The 19,170-nt window shown below is 45.1% G+C and overlaps 1 protein-coding gene across 17 annotated transcripts in view; it reads left to right on the top strand.

The window, feature by feature from the left end:
* The window catches only part of Dennd2b (DENN domain containing 2B), a 150,729-nt gene that overhangs the window by 49,051 nt on the left and 82,508 nt on the right, over positions 1 to 19,170 (top strand). For 7 of the 17 annotated variants that reach the window (NM_001395094.1, XM_039078198.2, XM_039078202.2 and 4 more), the window contains exon 2: positions 6,495 to 6,584. The exons of 6 other annotated variants lie outside the window; for them this stretch is intronic. The gene's annotated coding sequence lies outside the window, so the exon portion shown is untranslated. Of the gene's footprint in view, positions 1 to 6,494; positions 6,585 to 6,639; positions 6,663 to 7,290; positions 7,339 to 18,491; positions 19,168 to 19,170 lie in introns of those variants that run through there. 4 more of the 17 variants (XM_039078207.2, XM_039078194.2, XM_039078212.2 and 1 more) reach the window with 4 other exon arrangements.

Genomic DNA, 19,170 nt, shown 5'->3' with positions numbered 1-19,170 from the left:
CAAAAAGAGATAGAAGGTTTTGATATTTTTGTCTTTTTGAGACAGAGTTTCTCTGTATAGCCTTGACTCTCCTGGAGCTCACTCTGTAGACTAGGCTGTCCTCAAACTCTCAGAGATCTGCTTGCCTTTGCCTCCTGAGTGCTTTGATTAAAGTTGTGTGCCACCACTGCCCAGCCACCATACTGTTTTTTAGTGATCCAGTCTACATTCTGCCTATCATATCTTCTATGAGGCATAGATGGATATGTATTCTCCTTGTACAGTGTAAGCCCGTCTAAAATTCATTGTTCTGGAGAACAGATGCCTCTGTTAGCTTATCTGGTAAATCTTTCCATCCATCCATCCCACACATGTTGATTGCTACAATGAGTGAGCTGCTAAAGTCCTTGCACAGAGAGAGGCTCAGGCCTTTGTGAGGACAGGGTGTGCAAGTCATGTGGATAAACTGCTACATACAACATAAGACAGGCATCCCTAGGCTGCTGAGGGCCCACAAACATTTCCCAAAAGGGGTGTCCTTGAGGTGGGCCTTGAAAGCTGTAGGGCTTTACGAGTATGGGAAGGAGAGGCAGCCAGATTCAGTAACAGCGTGAGCAACAGAGAGTGGGAAGTTTTCAAAGCACTAGGTTGCATGCAGTGTCATGGTGTGCTGTGCTTATGCCTATACTGGGGCAGTGCAACAGGGGAGGTGTGGGTTGGAGATACATTGATCTTCCACTGTTGGCTGCTGAATGAAAATACAGGAGTCAGGACTTTAGATGGAGACAGTGTCTTTTATGTATGGTCTAATCATACAATGTGTTGTTGCTTTTACTTAAGACTTCATTACTTTCTCCATTTAGTAATTTTATTTCTTTTTAAAAGTATTCGTTTTTGTTTTTAACCCTGTGTATGCTTGTACATGTATAGGGAGCATATGTGGGTGGGAGTGCAGGTGTCCTTGGGGGGTAGAAGTGTTAGATCCCCTGGAACTCAAGTGTCAGGGTTGGGAGTCACTTGATTTGGATGCTAGGAACTGAACTTTGGTTCTCCGAAAGGATGCTCTGCAGCCATTTCTCCAAGCACATAGCAATCTTCAGTTCTTTTCTAGTGACAGAACACCCTGCCTCAAACTCATATTTATACTCTCTCTCCCTCCCTCTCTCTCTCTCTCTCCCTCCCTCTCTCTCTCTCTCTCTCCCTCTCTCTCTCTCTCCCTCTCTCTCTCTCTCTCTCTCTCTCTCTCTCTCTCTCACCCCCACACACACACACATACACACACACACACACACACACACACACACACACACACACACACACACGTGCCCATGGGTGTACATGTTTTTTCAGTGTCCAGTGTTTTGTCAGCCTGGCATGACTTTAGGTAACAAAGTTCATGCTTGAGAATTGTGCAATCACTTTACAAAAACAACAGCAATAACAACAAAACCTTGTGTGTTAAGCACGTTTGTAATTTTGTGTTGGACTACATTCAGTTATCCTTGGCTGCATGTATTCAGAAATGACATTTTTGTCGGCATGGTAACCTGTGCTATACAGCGGAAGGGAGAAGACAGTGTTTGACCTTTGGATAGAGCTGACCCCAGAGAATGTTGCCATCGTGAGAACTGGGCCATTCCTCAGCTTTCTTGGTTTGGCAAAGACACAGTGCTAATGGAGGGCCTATGAGTGGGTATTCCAGTAATGAGAGAGGCTATAAAACTCTAGAATGCATCCCTAGGAGAGTGACCTTACCAGGAAAGTTCTGGGAAACAAACCACAGTGAGACTTGACAGGAATTTTTGGTTAAGCCCATAGGCAAGACATATGGGGGGAGAAAGTGTAATTATAGTTTGTAAATCTATGAAAAGATGCAATGAGTGACATGAAATAGCTATTCTTGGTGTCTCCTTCCTGTAGGAAGGGTTTTTACAGTTATCCTGCAGATATTTCTTTAGTGGTTGTTCAGTGTTGGACTTTATTAAGTCCAGGGACTATGATAACAGAAGAGTCAACATTCCTGCTCTCACATGGGGAAGACTCACTTGAAGTGAGTGCCTACATGAAGCACAGGTACAAATCCTAATGAGTGATTCAAAGGATAAGTACAGGGAGCTAAAGGAGCTGTATTTAGACTTGGACAACTGTGGAAATCAGGAGATGAGAGTCAAGTTGAGGCAAGATTAGAGTCATTTGGGCAAAGATTGGGGGTGGAGTCCCAGTCTAAGCTAGACAGCCTGGAAAAAAATCTTACATTTTTAGTGAGCTAAAGTGTCATGCTCAGAGTGGGGAAGGGAAGGAAGTATGCTGAGAGGAGGGAAGAGGAAGTCATGCTGGGGCCTTATAGATCTTGGTAAGAGCCTAGAGCTCATCCTAAGAGCTCTGGGAAGCATTGAAGTGTTAAGCAGGAAATGACATGATCCTGTGTCAAAAGGGGATTCAGACAGCGTGTGGAGAATGGATTTGTGAGGTTCTGATGCTGTGGAGTGTATATTTGGTCTTCCGCCTGTTTCCTGGCAGACAACTCCAAGGTCCTTTGCCATCTCCAAGGCAGGATATGTCTATTTGTATATGCCTGGTGCCTGAGGGCTGCTGGATGTCCTCAAGATGGGGGCTGCTTGTGTTTAGAAGATTGTAGCTTTAGTCGTACTCCATTACTCCTGGGGAAAAGAGGAGGGTGAAAGTGAAGTTGGTTACCGATGACTAATGATACGATCTGTTGTGCTTATACACTGAATCTTCCATAAAACCTCAGAGGGCTGGGTTTTGAGAGCTGTAGTAGAGCCAAACATGTGACTTTTATAGAGAGGACTTGGAAGCTCTGTGCCTTCCCCATACCAGCCCTATGAATCTCTTTCATCTATAATGCTGTTTATAATAGAATAGGAGATCTAAGTGATTCCTAAAGTTTTATGGGCCAACCTATTAATAGCAAATGTATTAAAGCCAAAGATGTATTTATACATGCTTATAAATTCTGATTTAGATTTATACATGCTTGGTCAGAAGTGCAGATAAAACAGTCTGAACCTGGCAATCAGTATCTAAAGCTATGGGGAGGCAATTTTAAAGACTTAGCCTCATGGGTTTTAGGTTCAGTTTCCAGGGAAACAACGTCAGAATCATACCAGAGGGCATACATCTACTGTTAGACTGACGATTTGCTCAGTGTGTTCAGTCGGCAACAGAGGCTTCTGTGTTCACTGCTGTGTGACAGTCTATGAGAACCTGAGTTTGATTTTTCATTATTTTCCTTGAGGGCAAGAGGTGGAACTAGAATAGGTAGGTTTCTGCAGCAGTCAACGAGTGGATAGGTAGCAACGGAAGTGGAGAAAAGGAGACAGATTACTAAATCTATTTTTCAAGTAGAATTATTTGATCTTGGTAAGTGGATTGCAGCGGGAAGGGGAAGAGGCTGGAGATATCACTCAGGCTTTTGGCTGAAGTTTGTGTACGAACTTGAGGTTCTCTCTTTCTAGGGTAAAATCTAGAGCCTTTTATGTGTTGGTCAGTGCTGTCTCCTTGAACTTTCTCCCAAGCACTTTATTTATTTGTATTTATTGAAAATATCGCATGTATTTATTTGGGTAGGTATATGGGTAAACGCATGTCATGATATGCATATGGACGTCAAAGACAACTTTCGTTTTCTCTTTCCACTATATGAATCCCAGGGATTGAACTAAGGTTCTGAGATTTGGTAGGAAGTCCCTTTATCTATTGAACCATCTCACTGGCCCTTTGTCTTAGTTACGGTTTTATTGGTATGAAGAGACACCGTGACCAAGGCACTCATATAAAGGTAAACATTTAATTGGGGATGGCTTACAGTTTCAGAGGTTCATTCCATTATCATCATGGTGGGAAGCATGACACCATGCAGGCAGACATGGTGCTGGAGGAGCTGAGAATTCTACATCTTGACTCACAGGCAGCAGAAGAACACTCTTACGTCCACACTGGCTGGAACTTGAGCATTATGAACTCTCAAAGCCTGTCTGCACAGTGACACACTTCCTTCAACAAGGCCACACCTATTCCAACAAGGCTATACCTCTTAATAGTCCCACTTCCCGTGGTCCAAGCTTATCCAATCCACTACACCCTTATTTTGATGGTTTATTTTTAAAGATTTATTTATGTATATTAGTTTACCTCTGTGTGTGTGTGTGTGTGTGTGTGTGTGTGTGTGTGTGTGTGTGTGTAGAATGTATGTGCCATGGAGGTTGGAAGGGAGTATCGGATCTCCTAACTGGTTGGTTGTAAGCCGTCATGTGGGAGCTAGGACCACGCCTGGTTCCTCTGCAACAGTCACAAGTTCTTAACCATTGGGCAATCTCTTGAGCCCTGTAGCCCTTATTTTTGATTTTGAGACAAGATTTCATTGAATTACCCAGACAGTTCTTGACATTGCAGTTTACCTGACAAGTTGCTATTACAAGCTTGACTGACCCACTGGCAGACAACATGGGTCTGTAAAAATCCTCCTCCTTCAGGAAAAGCCAACTAAGCATGGTCTGGATCCAGTTCTGCAGAGGCAACAGAGGAAGTTAGCTGGCCTTTTTCTTTCCATTCTAGGAGCTCATATGCAACAGCATCACCCAAGCAAGAGTTCTGGTCTCCCCAATTCAGGCCCTGACTTTATTCTTTCTGATACCAAAGAACCTCTGTAACTCCAGTGTGCCACTAGGGGGGAGCATGGCCTACATTGTGTGTCTGGTCTTAGGACTTTTAAAATTTATATTACGTTAGTGACTGACTGGTTGGTTCAGCCTTGGTAGCCTGACTTACACTGTTTAAACACATGACTGAAAGGGTCCCAGAAAGTTTTAGTTGATATTATCAGCTACGATGAATTTTATCTTATGTAAAGGGGTGGACTTACCTCATCTTGGTTTGGAGACTAGGCAAGTGTGCATTCCTTGGATTCAGAAAAAAAGCAGAGCTTGCTGTGTATAAGAGGAGAGAGAAGCTGAGCGTTAGCGATGCAGTATTCTTTAGCAGATTAGGGATTCTGGGGCTTATCACTACTTACAGGATCTGTCGGAGCCTGCCATTTCTTTTTGGGTTTTGTGATATTTTGTACATTATCTTCAGCATGTATTTGTGATTTAAATTCAAGTCAACCAAAAACTGGTTTTGAGAATTTTATAGTATACTGAAGGCGACTCAAAATCACAAGGAATTCTGCAAGGGGTCCGCATTACAGATTTCATCAGGGCCCCTAGTATTGTTTTGAGGAGCAACATTGGAAAATGCCCTCCTTGAGCCTCATTGTCACCATCCTCATCAGCTTCCGTGCCTTCCCACATGCAGTTGATCCATTTACCAAGTCCAAAGACTTCTACTTGAAAAATATGTTTACTGGATTGGTGGAGGAGAAGTACTAACAATTAGGAGGGGCCGGGGGATGAGATCTGGTGCCTAGTTTGAAGTATTTTTGACCAACAGTAACTTGACGCCCCACCCCACACCCCATACTCCATACCTCCACCACCCTATTGGTTAGATATATTCATAGAAAGTAGAGAGTCAGAAGGCTGGTGCAGTGACAGGTGGCCAGTCGGTGATGAGGTCAGACACTGCCAAGGTCTTGTGATTCTTGCTCTGGTATTCTTGGCAACTGTTCTGCTTAATGTATGCCAGAAAGTTGAAAGGCTTGGGCACTGGTTTTGGATCTTTTATTTCCTGGTTCAATAAATGAAGCAAGTAATTTAACTTTACTTTAGATACATAGCACCAGTCATAACTTTCAGAATTATTCTGCTGGAGAAATAACAAATGAACCAGGGTTTGGGAGGTTATTTTGGGAAGATGTAAGATAGCATGTGGTGGTAGGGCAGGGAATTTTCTCCCAGTTTGCAGCGGATATTGTGCATGTCATAGATTCTGTTTGTCATTGAGTTAAAGATTCTGTCTCTCATTGAATCTTTGGCTAAAAAGGTAGCAGTTAGATTTACCGTACCAGGACTTAGGTAGAGTCTCCACTTTCCCATGGAAGCCCACACTTGTGGTTCTTAGAAAATGAGCTGGTTTTCAAGATCAGGCTTCTGTGTACTTTATAGCAAAACATAAAGGATTAGGAGATCCGTGACTGGTCTCTACTCTCAGTTCTTTTCCTGACTAGTTGGATAAGTGTGAATTAGGTATCTGATCTCTCTGGGCCTCAGTGATCCCATCTATAAAATGGTAGCAAACCTATTTGACCAGTGTGTTCCAACCAGGTAAGAGCAACAAGCAAAACAGTGCATCTAAGAGAGTGTTAGGCAGTGTCCAAGCAAAGTATACTTGGGGCTCCTGTGTCCCAGGTAGGGTCCTGGCAGTCTGTAGTTTCTCATTGGAGGTCTGGACTTGGACTGTGGGTCTTTGTTGGGCAGAGAGGAGGCTGTTTACATTGTTTGGTGTCCTGGCTGTGACTGTAGACTTACCCAGGGTTCCTCCTGTTCTGGCTGTGACTATAGACTTACCCAGGGTTCCTCCTGGTCCTCATCTAGTTTGTTTTTTCTCCTTTGCAGGCAGACAGGAGACTGCTTAGGCTCTGGCACTAGTACCATGGGACCCTGTACTGGTTAAAAGCCGGCTCCAGGACCTGAACAGACAACAAGGTAACCTGAGAGGCCAGTCTAGGCCAGCTTCTGGGATGTGAGCTGTTTCCGCCCCAATTGCTCCTGAAAAATCCCAAGGTAACAAACAAGTTGAGGCAACATGCATCAGGGTCCCTCCTCATTCCCTGCCGCTGCAGGACCCAGAGGAAGTGCTTGCTTCCCCTCCAAGCCTTCAGCTAGCTCCCTCCCCTTTGGCAGGGATTCTTGCGGGTTATAAAAGCTGAGACACTAGAGGGGAGGAAAACAAGTCCGCTCACTGTCCTCACCCTTCTCCCCTCTGGGTTGTTGCAGCAAGTTCCCAGGGACTGTCCTGGGCTCCTGGTTGACTGGAAGGGTGGTAGGAGGAGTGGAATGCATGCATAAACCGAGCCTATCAAAAGACCGTGCTGTTTCAAGGCCGGCTAGAACTCAGAGAATGTGTGGAAGCACGCGCACGTGTACGTGCGCGCGCACTACCTCGCTCGTGGGACTCCGGGTTGAGGGAGAGTGCCTAGCTGAGTGAGAGCAAGCAAGCATGTGTGCAGCCTAGGACGGATCTCCATGACAACCAGCCTGGCTGGCTAGCTGCTCCAGCTCTGCTCACTTGGCTGGAAGGAGTGTCTTGAAAGGTCAGAGGAAGGAGCTGTGGGAAGTTCGCAGCAGGTACTGGAGCTTAAGCCAGTGGATCTGGGGGCCCTGGGCTCCCTAAGCGACTGTGGTGTGAGCCAGACTCTGTGGAGAAATGGAGTGGGCAAGGAGTCACCCGGACTACCAGGTAAGGGCACCTCTGAGCCTCCTGCTCTGCGTCTTGGGCTGTTTATGGCAGGCCAGTGTCTGTGTTCTTCACTTCAGGGTTTGGGGGTCGAGAATGATGTCATACTCCAACAGTTGGATTCTATTAGCTCCGGGAGGAGGAGGGAAACAGCCAATTTTCTTGACTTTGCAAATCTAGCTAATCTCGCTCTGGCTGGATCGTAGATGTTTAGGCTTCGCTCTGCTTTTATTTAGCACAAAGCCACCGGATATTTTCACAGGAAGGCTCTTTTATAGGAAAGTGAGTTCTCATGGCTCAAGCACCATTGCAGTTCTTATGTGGAAACTTTTGCGGGGCAGCTTGGTTGGTTTTACCTTGCATTCTCCTCTTGTCTCCATGCTGCTATGTCTGACTTACAACACCAATCAAACTAGCTAAAGGAGCTCAGAGAGGAGCCTGCAGCAAGTTTCAAGACCATCTGGGGCATTTAACAGGGCAGAGGGACTTGCATAGGATCTGAGCTGGGGCCTTACACTCTGTCTGTGAAGTATCTTTGGAAATAATTAATTGCCCCCTCCCCATTAATAATGCTCATCACAGTTTCTTGAGTTGTGGAAGGGACTTTCTTGGGTTTTGGGGACTTGCAAATATCTGTCTTATCCAGATGTTGCACAGGGCCGTCTCAACGCAGCAGCTACCAGGAACTGGGAACTTGAAGGACTGTGCTTTATGCTGGGCGATCCCTTTGCTCCTAGTTTAACCAAATCCCAGAGCACACAGTGTCCACATCGTGCATGCCTTGTCCTACATTTCAGAAAGAGCTTGTTTTGACCTAGAGGCGTGTAGGGGAGTGACGTGTGGTGAACTCGGTGTGGTCTAGGGAAGGAAACCCCTCCAGAAAGGTAGTTTTATAGGTGATGAAGTAGCCAGGCCATCCGTAATGTTAAGAACGATGAGAGCTGCTAACTCTCCTACAGGGAAGCCCCTCAAGAAATGTACTTCTACTTCAGCCGTGTTACATCTTCCACTCCTGGCCTCAAGGAACCTTGTGGAAGCTTTTAGTTTCTTACTGGGGCCAGGGAACCGCTGTTGTTCCTGGCTCTTTGGTTTTCCTTCTTGAACTTGCTAAACAGTGTGTCTTTTGTGTCCGGGCAAACAATAAGGGGGCCTTCTGATTAACGTCAGGTCAGCTTGCCAGCGCAAGTGCTGGCTCTGCCCCTGATTCTGGCAGCCTCAGTGTACACTGTATGCATCAGTGTTGAGGCCCGAGGGTCTGCTGTGCGAGCTGCATGCCTCTGGGCCTCAGATAGGCTTCTTTCAATTTTAATTCCTCCTATAACACTGGAGGAGCTCTTGGCTTGTGGAGCTCTTAATATGGCCTATGGGTCAGGATTGAAGGTGGAGTTGTGAGTAAGAAATGTCTGAGGTTCTGCTGCCTGCTGGGAAGTCCCTCAGATTATTAGCTGTAAGATGGGCATGATGGTAATAGTTATTACCATGTAGTATTACCAGAGAGGAAGCAAATGGGATGGGTTCCATGAAACAGTTGTAAACAAATCAACAAATCTACATAATGTAATATGTTAGAGCATGAGGCTTAAGGAATAGCCCGACTTCTCTGGGAAGTCACTTTGCCTCTCTCTTCTGGTCTCATTTATAAAGCACCTTCTACTCAGATGCATTTATAAATCAAAATGAGATAAACCTCACAAGTCATCTTTGAGATATTTAAGGAAACCAATGGTGCTTTCTTTGGGTTGGGAAGCCAGATAGGATGGATATTCACTGTAGACTTTGAGCCTTGTAAATGATCCTTCAGAGACACTAGAGAGACGACGCTTCCTGTAGATTATGGAACTCGTGTTTTAGTGTGGAGAGGAGCCCAAGAGATCTTTTTCTCCAGCGTACATGGCTCCATGCCGTGGTGGATCACATGTTTTAATTTGGGGAAACTGCCTCGATTGGGCAGTGGGGCCTGTCTCCTCACCTCTAGGTATGAAAGGCAGGTCTGACTGATAGGAAGTGTCACTGTTCTGGAAGCCTCTTAGGAGCCAGACAGCATTCTGAAGAACTTGTAAGGGGAAAACCAAAAAGAAAAACAAGGAAGTGGGAATTCCAGGGGCAGATACTTGATATGTCCTGGAATTGCGCCAAGGAATGGAGAAATGAGGGAGGGGAAACTCCAAGCTATGGCACCCTGGATCTGTCCTCCGTCCTCAGTGACCCTTTAGAGTGTATGACATGTTAGAGTATCCCACACGTACCCTCAGCCTCTGTCATAGGTCAGGAGAAAACCTGCCAGCTATGACCCGGAGTAGCATTTGGAGAGAGCAGGTACAGAACAAGTTTTGTTTTTTTCCTTTCCTTGATTCAAACAGAGCAGCTCTCAGAGGTCATTTCTCGTCACTATGGCCACTCAGGCTTGAAGAAGTTTTAAACAGTTTGGATTGGACACATCACTGTGGCCTCTCAGGCCCAAAGAAGTTGTGTAAAACTTAGATTGTGCTGCAGTGTTCTTTTCTCCCCAGTCCTTCAGCTTCCCAGAGCTGAGTCACAAATTGGATCCCTCTATGTTCCTTAAGGATTAAAAAGTAACATTCCTCTTCTCACTCCCTCTCCCTCCCTTCCTCTGCACCCCTTTGTGTACACTTTCCCTCAGTGCTCCCAGTCTCCAGAAAGAACAATCAGTCACCCAAGGAAGTTGATACTTGGAATCTTTGGAAAAAAAGGCCTAGGGCGTGCTGTCTCTCCCTGGGCTGGGAAAACAGCTTGGAGGAGGCATCAGACTCTAAGTATCATGCTTGGCCTCCTTGCTGATATGCAACTAGGAGAGGAAAGCCCTGTCTCCCACCGCATCTGATACCAAGAATGCTTTGGGCAGGTGGACTGGCTTCTCAGGAAAGTGCCCTTTAGTACCCGTATGGAACTGGGTGTCAGCTGTCATCATCCTAGCAACACCAGGTTTCCACTGTTGGGTCCAGGAGAGTTTGCTAAGGCAGTCAAGCAAAGGCCACACATTTCTCTGGCCCATGGAGGCTAGGCAGCAGCCTCTCAGAGTCTGGCTTCACTTCCCTTTTGTGCCTCTATGTTGACTTGGGGGCTAGGGGAGGAAGGCTGCAAATAATTGAGTTCTTTGAGATAGAGGGACCATGGCTTAGAAGGCATGAAGGGAAAAAAACAAAAAACACCAGCCATCTGGCATAATATAACAGGCAGATTTCTCTTCAAAGCCCGTGGGAAAACTTGCATTAATGTGACTTCTGTTAAAGGAAGGGAGAGGGGGGTATCTCTTTCTGCCAGAGGGGCAGTACAGTGATCCTCTGTTTGAGTAGGTCGCAGTGTCTGTCTTAGGGAAGTATGTTATCATTCTGTGTTACACTGAGATGGTTAGAGAAATCCTGGTGTCTGTTCCAGCCTGGAGCCCTAGAAAATGTCTGTAGATTTTTTGCTTTGGGGGTGTTTTTTGTTGTTGTTTGTTTTTGTTTTGTTTTTGAGAGGAGAGGAGGTTTTATGAGTTTAGACTACCTTATTGATGATTTTCTCTATTGACCCCACCCCCACCCCTGGCTCTGACATAATGAATACACTGTTGTGCGGCCTGTTGAAACAATTGCAATGACTGAATATTTACGCTTCCCTAAGACTGTCCCTGTTAAAGGGCAAATTACATGCAATTAGGGTATGAAGCTGCTTCAACCAAGATGGGCCTGTTTCCATGGGCTTGTCTTGAAACAACTTCAGTTTCTTCTCCTATGAGTCCTGCTGTAGCTGAAAGTTTGTAAATTAGAGGTTGCCTTTGGGAATCAAAACAGTGTGTGAGGGCTGTCTGAATCTAATAAAAGGAGAGTAACTAAGGGTTTTGAGAGAAAGACCTAGAAGTAACAGGAGAGAGGTCTTGGACAAGGGAGCTAAGAAGAAAGTAGTTCTGAGCAGCAGCAGTGCTTTTAAGAGGAAGGCTGGCCTGGGAGGCCTTCATATATATGCTATGCTATGTGTGTGATCTATAACATATCATTGTATGTGTGTGGGGTGTGTGTGTGTGTGTGTGTGTGTGTGTGTGTGGTATGTGTGAGTGAGTGTGTGTGTGTGGTGTGTGTGAGTGAGTATGTGTGTGTGTGGTGTGTGTGGGGGGTGTGTGAGTGTGTGTGTGTATGGTGTGTGTGTGTGGTATATGTGGGGCATGTGTGTGTGTATGTGTGTGGTGTGTGTGTGGTATGTATATGTGGGGTGTGTGAGTGAGTATGTGTGTGTGTGGTGTGTGTGTGGTATGTATATGTGGGGCGTGTGTGTGTATGTGTGTGGTGTGTATGTGGTATGTATATGTGGGGTGTGTGTGTGTGGTGTGTGTGGTGTGTATGTGAGGGGTCTGTGTATGTGTGTGGTATGTGTGTGTGTGTGGTGTGTATCTATGGGTGGGGTGTGTGTGGTGTGAGTGTGGTGTGTGTGTGGTGTGTTTAAGTGTGTGGTGTGTGTTTGTATGTGTGTGTGTATGTGTGTGTGTGGTGTACGTGTATGTGGTGTGTATGGTTGTGGTGTGTGTGGTGTGAGTGTGTGGTGTGTGAGTGTGTATGTGTGTGTGTGGTATGTGTATGTGTGTGTGTGGTGTGAGTGTGTGGTGTGTGAGTGTGTATGTGTGTGTGTGGTATGTGTATGTGTGTGTGTGGTGTGAGTGTGTGGTGTGTGTGTGTGGTATGTGTATGTGGTGTGTGTGTATGTGGTGTGTATGGGTGTGGTGTATGTGGTGTGAGTGTGTGGTGTGTGTGATGTGAGTGTGTATGGTATGTATATGTGGGGTGTGTGTGTTTGTGTGTGTATGTGGTGTATGTGAAGGCCAGAGAAGGAAGTTGGTTGGCTTGCTCTATCACTCTGCCTTATTCTACACCCTCCATTTTATTTTTAATTATTTGTGTGTGTGTGTGTGTGTGTGTGTGTGTGTGTGTGTGTGTGAGAGAGAGAGAGAGAGAGAGAGAGAGAGAGAGAGAGAGAGAGAGAGAGTCCCCAGAAGTCAAAAGAGGGCATTGCCTTCTCTGTGAATTGTCCAAACTGGGTTCTTGGAACCAAATTCAGGTCATCTGCCAGAGCAGCAAGGCCTTGTAACTGTAAAGTCATCCCTTCAGCCTCCTGCCTTATTCCCTTGTTACAGGGTAAGTCTTCTGTCTTATTTACCCACAGCACTAGGTTTAACAGGCATTCAGTCATGTTTGACTTTCTATAGGGATTTGAACTCAGGTCCTCCTGCTTATGCAAAAAACACTTACCTGCTCAGCTATCTTCCTAGCCTCTGTAGATCATTTTAAAAGCAAGTAAACCTGTGGAGCGTGTGCTTATTGGTGACTATTAGATATTCAACGAGCATGTGGCTCTCTCTAAAAGCAGCTTTGGTTGTTATGCAGGAATAATCACACAGGGTCAGCCCAACCCTCCTTACCTCTACAAACACATCCATGTGTTCTACAAAGTCCAGCTTGTAGGGGAGGCTTTGCTGCCAGCTCAGGGTGAGGATTAGAGAAGTTGGAGCAGGGAAGTTGGAGTGAGGTGGAGGGGGGTGAGGGAGTAGTGTGAGGGATGAGAGGAGATGAAGTGAGGAGTAGGGTGAGGAGTGGGTTGTAGTCTTACTCTTCTCACCATCTTTGGACTCTTGGGAGGGTATCTTATTTTCCTATGTCAGTTGGGGTGATCTTACTCTTCTCAAGGCATTTTGGTGAAAGTTACAGTTCTGGTCTCACATATGCTGCCAGTAAGTATCAGCATTGCTCTCTGCCAGTAAGTGCCAGTGACTTCTCCTTGTGTTCATTCCCACCAACACATGGCAGGAGAATACACAAGCCAGGTAGTTAGCAGGCCTGAGTTTTAGTTCTGGCCCTGTCTGACTGACGGCCGGCCGGCTCTCAGTTTCCTCTCCTGAAAAGAGATGGATTAAGAGTTCTTATTGATACTGACTGATCACATGTTAGTGTTGACTTTCCAGCTAAGTTCTCAGAAATTCTTTGGAATTAAGTATACTTTTCCTCAAATGACAACATATGTATAGTTTATACTTTTAAAGTGTTTGAATAAATATTAAACCCATCAGTTGGAGTCTAGGAAGCATGTTTATGTAGTTCCTAAAACATGGAGACATGAAACTTGTTCTCAGGTGCAAAAGATGCATAGATGTGTACAGTAGTTACAAGGAGGAAGCTGGAAGCCTGCCAGTCAGTAAGAAAGAAGTGGGTTTACTTGGTGCTGCTGGTAATATTTCCATCTGTGAGTGTTTGGGGCACCAACTTTTGATTTGTTCTGAAGACTGAATAAATGCTGCCACCCCTCTAGAAAAGGAAAAGTTGCAGTACTGTCTGAAGGACTTCCTGTCAGAGTTTGAGCGACCAGTTGGTGGGTTAAGACAAAGCATGGGGGCTAGAGAGATGGCTCAGCGGTTAAGAGCACTGACTGCTCTTCCAGAGGTCCTGAGTTCAATTCCCAGCAACCACATGGTGGCTCACAACCATCTGGAATGGTATCCAATGTACTTTTCTGGTGTGTCTGAAGACAGTTACAGTGTACTCACATACATAAAATAAATAAGTCTTTAAAAAAAGATGAAGCATGGTGGAGTGAGAACTACACAACAGAAATGATGTTTGGAACCTGGCCTGTTGTCAGCCTCAATTCCAAGTACCTGATTATCTACCCACATACATGGTTCTTAGTGCTGCCCATGTCGCTTAGCTTGTCCACTGCTCAGAAAGCTGTCTCAAACTGAGGCAGTAAAAGACTTACCTGAGAGTGTTGTAGCGTAGCCTACATGTAAAGGCATAGCTAGTACTTCCTACCTTGTTACTGGACAACATGTTAGCTATTTTTGTATCCATTACTCCCTTTCAAACCAAGCATATTTGTGGCTAGTCTGTGGGGCTTGTGATATCCTTTCCTTTACATCATGGCAGTTTTTGTGAGTCCCCGATGAACAACAGGTCAGAACTCTTGTACTTGCTTTGTCGGTGTAGTGGTGCCATCACTGGAATGAAAGGAGGCATAAGCAGGCAGATCTTGTGAGTTTGAGACCAGCCTTGTCGACACAGCATAATCCAGGCCAGCCTGGTGAGACCTGGGGGCAAGAAAAGAGAAGTATGTAGGCCAACACCAGAGAATGGTGGGTGATGGGGCATGTAATCTCAGTACTTGGGAGGCTAAGGTAGGGATTTGAAGTTAGTCTGTCTGTATTGTAAGACTATCCTTCAAATAAAATCACACGAACAGACTAGTCAGAGGGGAAGTGTGCCAAACCGAAGCACTGTCTAGGATGAGAGGACCCTCCGTGAATGCTAGCACATATGGGATGTCTGGGTGGGGTCACACATAACCCTGTCTGGAGGAGCAGGATGGGAAGTAGGAGAGCTGGTGGGAGACAAAGGGGAGTGGAGATGGGGACAGAGAGTACTAAGCATCACCAGATATCCAGGCGAGAGGCTATGACTGAGACAGTAAGTGGTGTCAGGACAGGCCCTGGCACTTTTCCTTCCCGAGAACTTTCTTGATTCCATCTCCAGGTGCTCCTGGCCCAGAGGAGTGGGAGATCTGGATAGGGAGGTTCTAATCTGTGTCTAACAAATGAGTAGCCCCTTATCTGCAGTGTAATTATAAAGCGATTTCCTTTTCCAGCTGCAAGAAACAGGAACTTTTGCTGCCAAATTTAGCAGTGTTTTAAGTCCCTCAAATCTCCTTTGAGTGCTACCAAAGCCCTAAGCTTTGTTGTTATCTTCTGCTGAAAAATTGCCTGGGAAGGTCATTTCAGCAGTGCCAATTAATACATGCCTACAACTGCTTATAATGTAAGGTGCTTTCCCTCTAGAAAGCCAAACTTTGCAAAGTAGGGCCAAATACCCTGCAGTTACTTCTGAAGGCTCAGAGGCAAGGCTCAGCATCCAGGAGTCCACTTATTCTCAGAGCTTCAGTTTTGATACCCAGCAAAATTTTGCCCCCTACTTCTTGTTGATGGAAAATTTCCTCAGCACAAATTTAACACCAGGTTCTTCCACTCTCCATTTAGTTTGTAAGCTACTTATGACCTGTCTTTTTTCTGTTGGAATAATTAGAAGATGAAGCCTGTGGGTGTTGGAGCCACACACGGGACTCATTTTCAACTCATTTCTGACAAGTAGGTCAGAGCCATGTGCGTACAGATTTTGATACTTGGGGAAAAAGGAATGAAGATAGAGAAAGGAAATTCAAGAATGTGACTGACCATGGCAGCTGTAAAGAAGTGGATACAAAAAAGTGACAGGAAAGTACTTAAAATAGTTGACATGATCTTGGCAGTGGTAGTGAGTGACCTTGGTTTCAGCCTTGACTTGACTGACTCAACTTTTGTGTTCAGAGGAATAAGGCTTTGAATTTTCAGTAGTAAGTCCAAACTGTCTCATTCTCTCTGCCCTTTTCTACCCTACCCCTCCCCTGCCTATTTTCCCCACTATGGCTTCAGACCTAAATGGACGGACAACGTTGTCCCCTCCAGTGTGAGTATTCACTGGTGCCCAGGGCTGTTACTGCCCAGCTGTTACTCTTATAATTCCCGAGAGAGCCAGCTGTGAGCATAGGGGAAGGGGGGGTTTGGTTAATTCTAAATTAGTTCCCAAAGTGGGTAAGGATCAGGTTAAAAAGAAAACAACTGGGAATTTTTGTTGTATTTAAATCTCATTTAGTGGAATTTTAAAAGTCTCCCCCCCAGCCCCCCACCCTCCACATAACCTTTATCTCATAACCTACAGGTGTTGGGCAAATCTTGTAGAGTTTCAAAAGCAGTGTTGTCTAGACTTGTTTTCAGCTGCAAAACTTAAGGTCAGAAGTTGGTGTGGCTCCCTGGAAGAAGTTTAAAGCAGAAAACTCTGGAGTCTAGAACACTTAGGGACCTCCTGAGCCCTTTGCAGTATTAATGTTTTTCAGCACAGGAGCTGGGGTGACTTTATTATTGATGTTTTCCAAGGGTTGATCTTTAGCCTTTTATCGTCTTCATCCACATCTCTTCCATAGGGGCCATCTCTCCTATTAATCATTAATCAAGAGAAAGAAGAGGGTGGCCATACCTCTGCCTCACATTTCAGAAATGGAATCTGCCGCCTGCCTGCCTGCCTTCCCCCACCCCCTATTCAATGAGTATTTGTGTGATACAAAGTCTTACTATAGAACTAAGGCTGGCCTAGAACTTGAGATTCTCTTGTCTGAGTCTCTTCAGTGCTGGGAGTAAGTTTGTGTTAACATACTTGATTCATTTAATAGCTGGTTTTTAATTATGTAGGTTTGTGTCAGGGCAGGGCAGAGAGAGAGAGAATATGAGAATGTTTTACTTGGGTCAGTATCTTCTATTTGCCCCCACATACTCCAGGCTAAGCAGCCCAGAAGCTCCTGGGGATTCTCCTGTTTCCACCTCCTGTCTTGATGTAAGCAGCAGTTGGATTAACACTGTTGTGTCTGACTGTTTTCCATGGGTTCTGGGGATTTGAATTCAGGTTCTCACACTTGTCTGGTAGGTGCTTTATCCACTAACCGCTCTTTCTAGTCTTAATAAATATTTACTGAGTATCCATTTTGTTGTAGGTGCGATTATATATAAGGGATGTGGAGATAACAAAGGCAGCATTCAGTTAACAAATAAACAGGTTAATACATGAAATAAAGGTACTGACACTTCCAAGTAGATAGTGGGGATAGGAGCACGAACTGGGAGTTAGAAAAGGCCTTTCAGAGAATGAGGTTCAAGCTGTGATCTCTAGGGTGAGGAGAAGCCAGGGAAGTACCTTCCTAAAGTAGGAAACAGAAGACAAGGCCCAGAGGTGGAGAGAACTTGATGTGCAGAGTAAGTGTGGTTGGAGTATAGGAGCAAGTGATTCAGACTGTAAGATGTTGGCCCAGGGTGAGATTGAGCTTAATGGCCATTGTCAGGGGCTTGAAAACTCAGTGTGAGGGATACCCATTGGGGTGAGGTGTGGAGATTTGACAGAGATGGGTAGCTAAGAGCAGCATTGAATCTAATGAAGAGGAATCCAGAAAAGGTGTAGGAGAAGCAGAAATGGGCTGGCGTGGGGATGGACACAAACAGACTCAGCTAGTAGAAGTTGAATGGATACATTTGTGGGATCAGCGATATATGTTCACAATTTTCTGCAAAGTTTCGGTCCATGTTACTTCATTAGTGGGTGTATTATTATACCAGACACTTGTATGTGCAATTTTACTTGGCATGTTAGTAAACACTCACGACTATCTTTGGGTGAATTTGTTGATGTCCTTAAGGAACTTGGTTGCTTAAATTTTGTACCTCAGTCTAGGTGAACTGAAGCATTGCTCTCTCTATACCCCTATTCTGATTGACATACCAAAAATGTGTTCCTCTCAGTTACCTGAAACATGTAATGAGTTACCTGCTCAAGTTTTCATGTTTCATTGATGAGTATGATCTTTCAATACATTGGAAACTAGAATAAGTTCTGAATGTTTGTGGAATTTAATGAAATATTTGTAACTTTGTCAACTACCAATACCGCCAATTAGAATAAAAACTAGGACAAGAGATTGGGAATGTATGGCAAAACTGGAACACAGATAACCTGCATTACCTTTTTCTCTCTCTCTCCCTCCTACACACACACACACACACACACACACACACACACACACACACACACACACACATATATATATATAACTGCTCTTGTGAAAAAACAGCCTATGAGGTCATGTAGAAGACACAGCTGGAGTGACAGAAATCTTGTCCACCATACTGAGTGTATTATCATTGGTAGCAGTCTTCCTACCGATTGGGAATCCAGGAGCCCTTGCAGAGCTCTGAGGAGCCTTGGATTGGTGGTTTTGAGACTCGAACATATACCAGATTCACCCAGAGCTTATTTCAAGTTCAGTAAGGCCAAAGTGGGAGCTGACAGTTTGTGTTTTGGGCAAGTTTATAGATACACCTGCTGTAGTTGTTGGTGGTGATGTGTGTGGTGCTGGTGGTGTGTGGTGTATGTGGTGGTGATGTGTAATGGTAAATGTGATTACATGTGGTGGTGGTCATATGTGGTATAGGTGGTGGTGGTGTGTGGTAATGGTAGTAGGGTGTGTATGGTAGTAATGTGTAATGTGTAGTGGTTGTAGTGTGTGTGGTGATGATAGTCGTGTGTGTGGTGGTGGAGGAGGTGGTGGTGACGATGATGATGGCAGTGGTGGTTTTGGAACCTCACTCTGAGAAACACTGTTTAATAAGAGGTTTGATGGTTGAGATACAATAAGGCTTTGAGGCAAGAGTCTAGTTGGCTTACTCTCTTTGACCAGCCTAGAGTTCCGTATGTATAAGTCTGTCCTTCAGAAGTTCCTGGCTGGTTCACCCTGTAATACCAACAGAGATGGGTAAAGGTCTATGCCCTTCTACTCATTTTTCTCATGGTATCCAAGTCACTTTCAGGTGAGGTTTCAGATGGTGTGCTTGGCTCTAAATTGCTGCTTGTCTGATTTTTGAAACATGCCCATCCTATGCCCTTTATTTTACTAGGACTGGTGACATTCCTGTCAGGAAATGCTTGTGTGTCCTTGAGCACAGCCCCTTGATTGGCTGGGCTGGCAAGCAGGCCGAGCATGAGTGTGCTGTTTGTTAGCCAGGTTTACACAGAGAGATTATCTCTTCAGCCCAGGAGTTGAATTTCAAGGGCAAAGTACACAGTTGGTTGAAAAGTTGAGAACACCTGGCAGAGACAATTTCACTTGCCCAGCCCTTGGTGTGTTCCCACAGAGGTCAGGTTTTTTCATTTATGAGAGTTCCTCTAAGGCAGCATGGCTCCAGGCGCCATCACCATCACGTTTCAACACCAGAGGCTTCAGGTG

The sequence above is a fragment of the Rattus norvegicus genome, chromosome 1 (genome assembly GCF_036323735.1).
Source record: "Rattus norvegicus strain BN/NHsdMcwi chromosome 1, GRCr8, whole genome shotgun sequence".
Taxonomy (NCBI): domain Eukaryota; kingdom Metazoa; phylum Chordata; class Mammalia; order Rodentia; family Muridae; genus Rattus; species Rattus norvegicus.
Note: the sequence above shows the minus strand (reverse complement) of the source record. Positions and strands in the feature narration are given on the sequence as shown.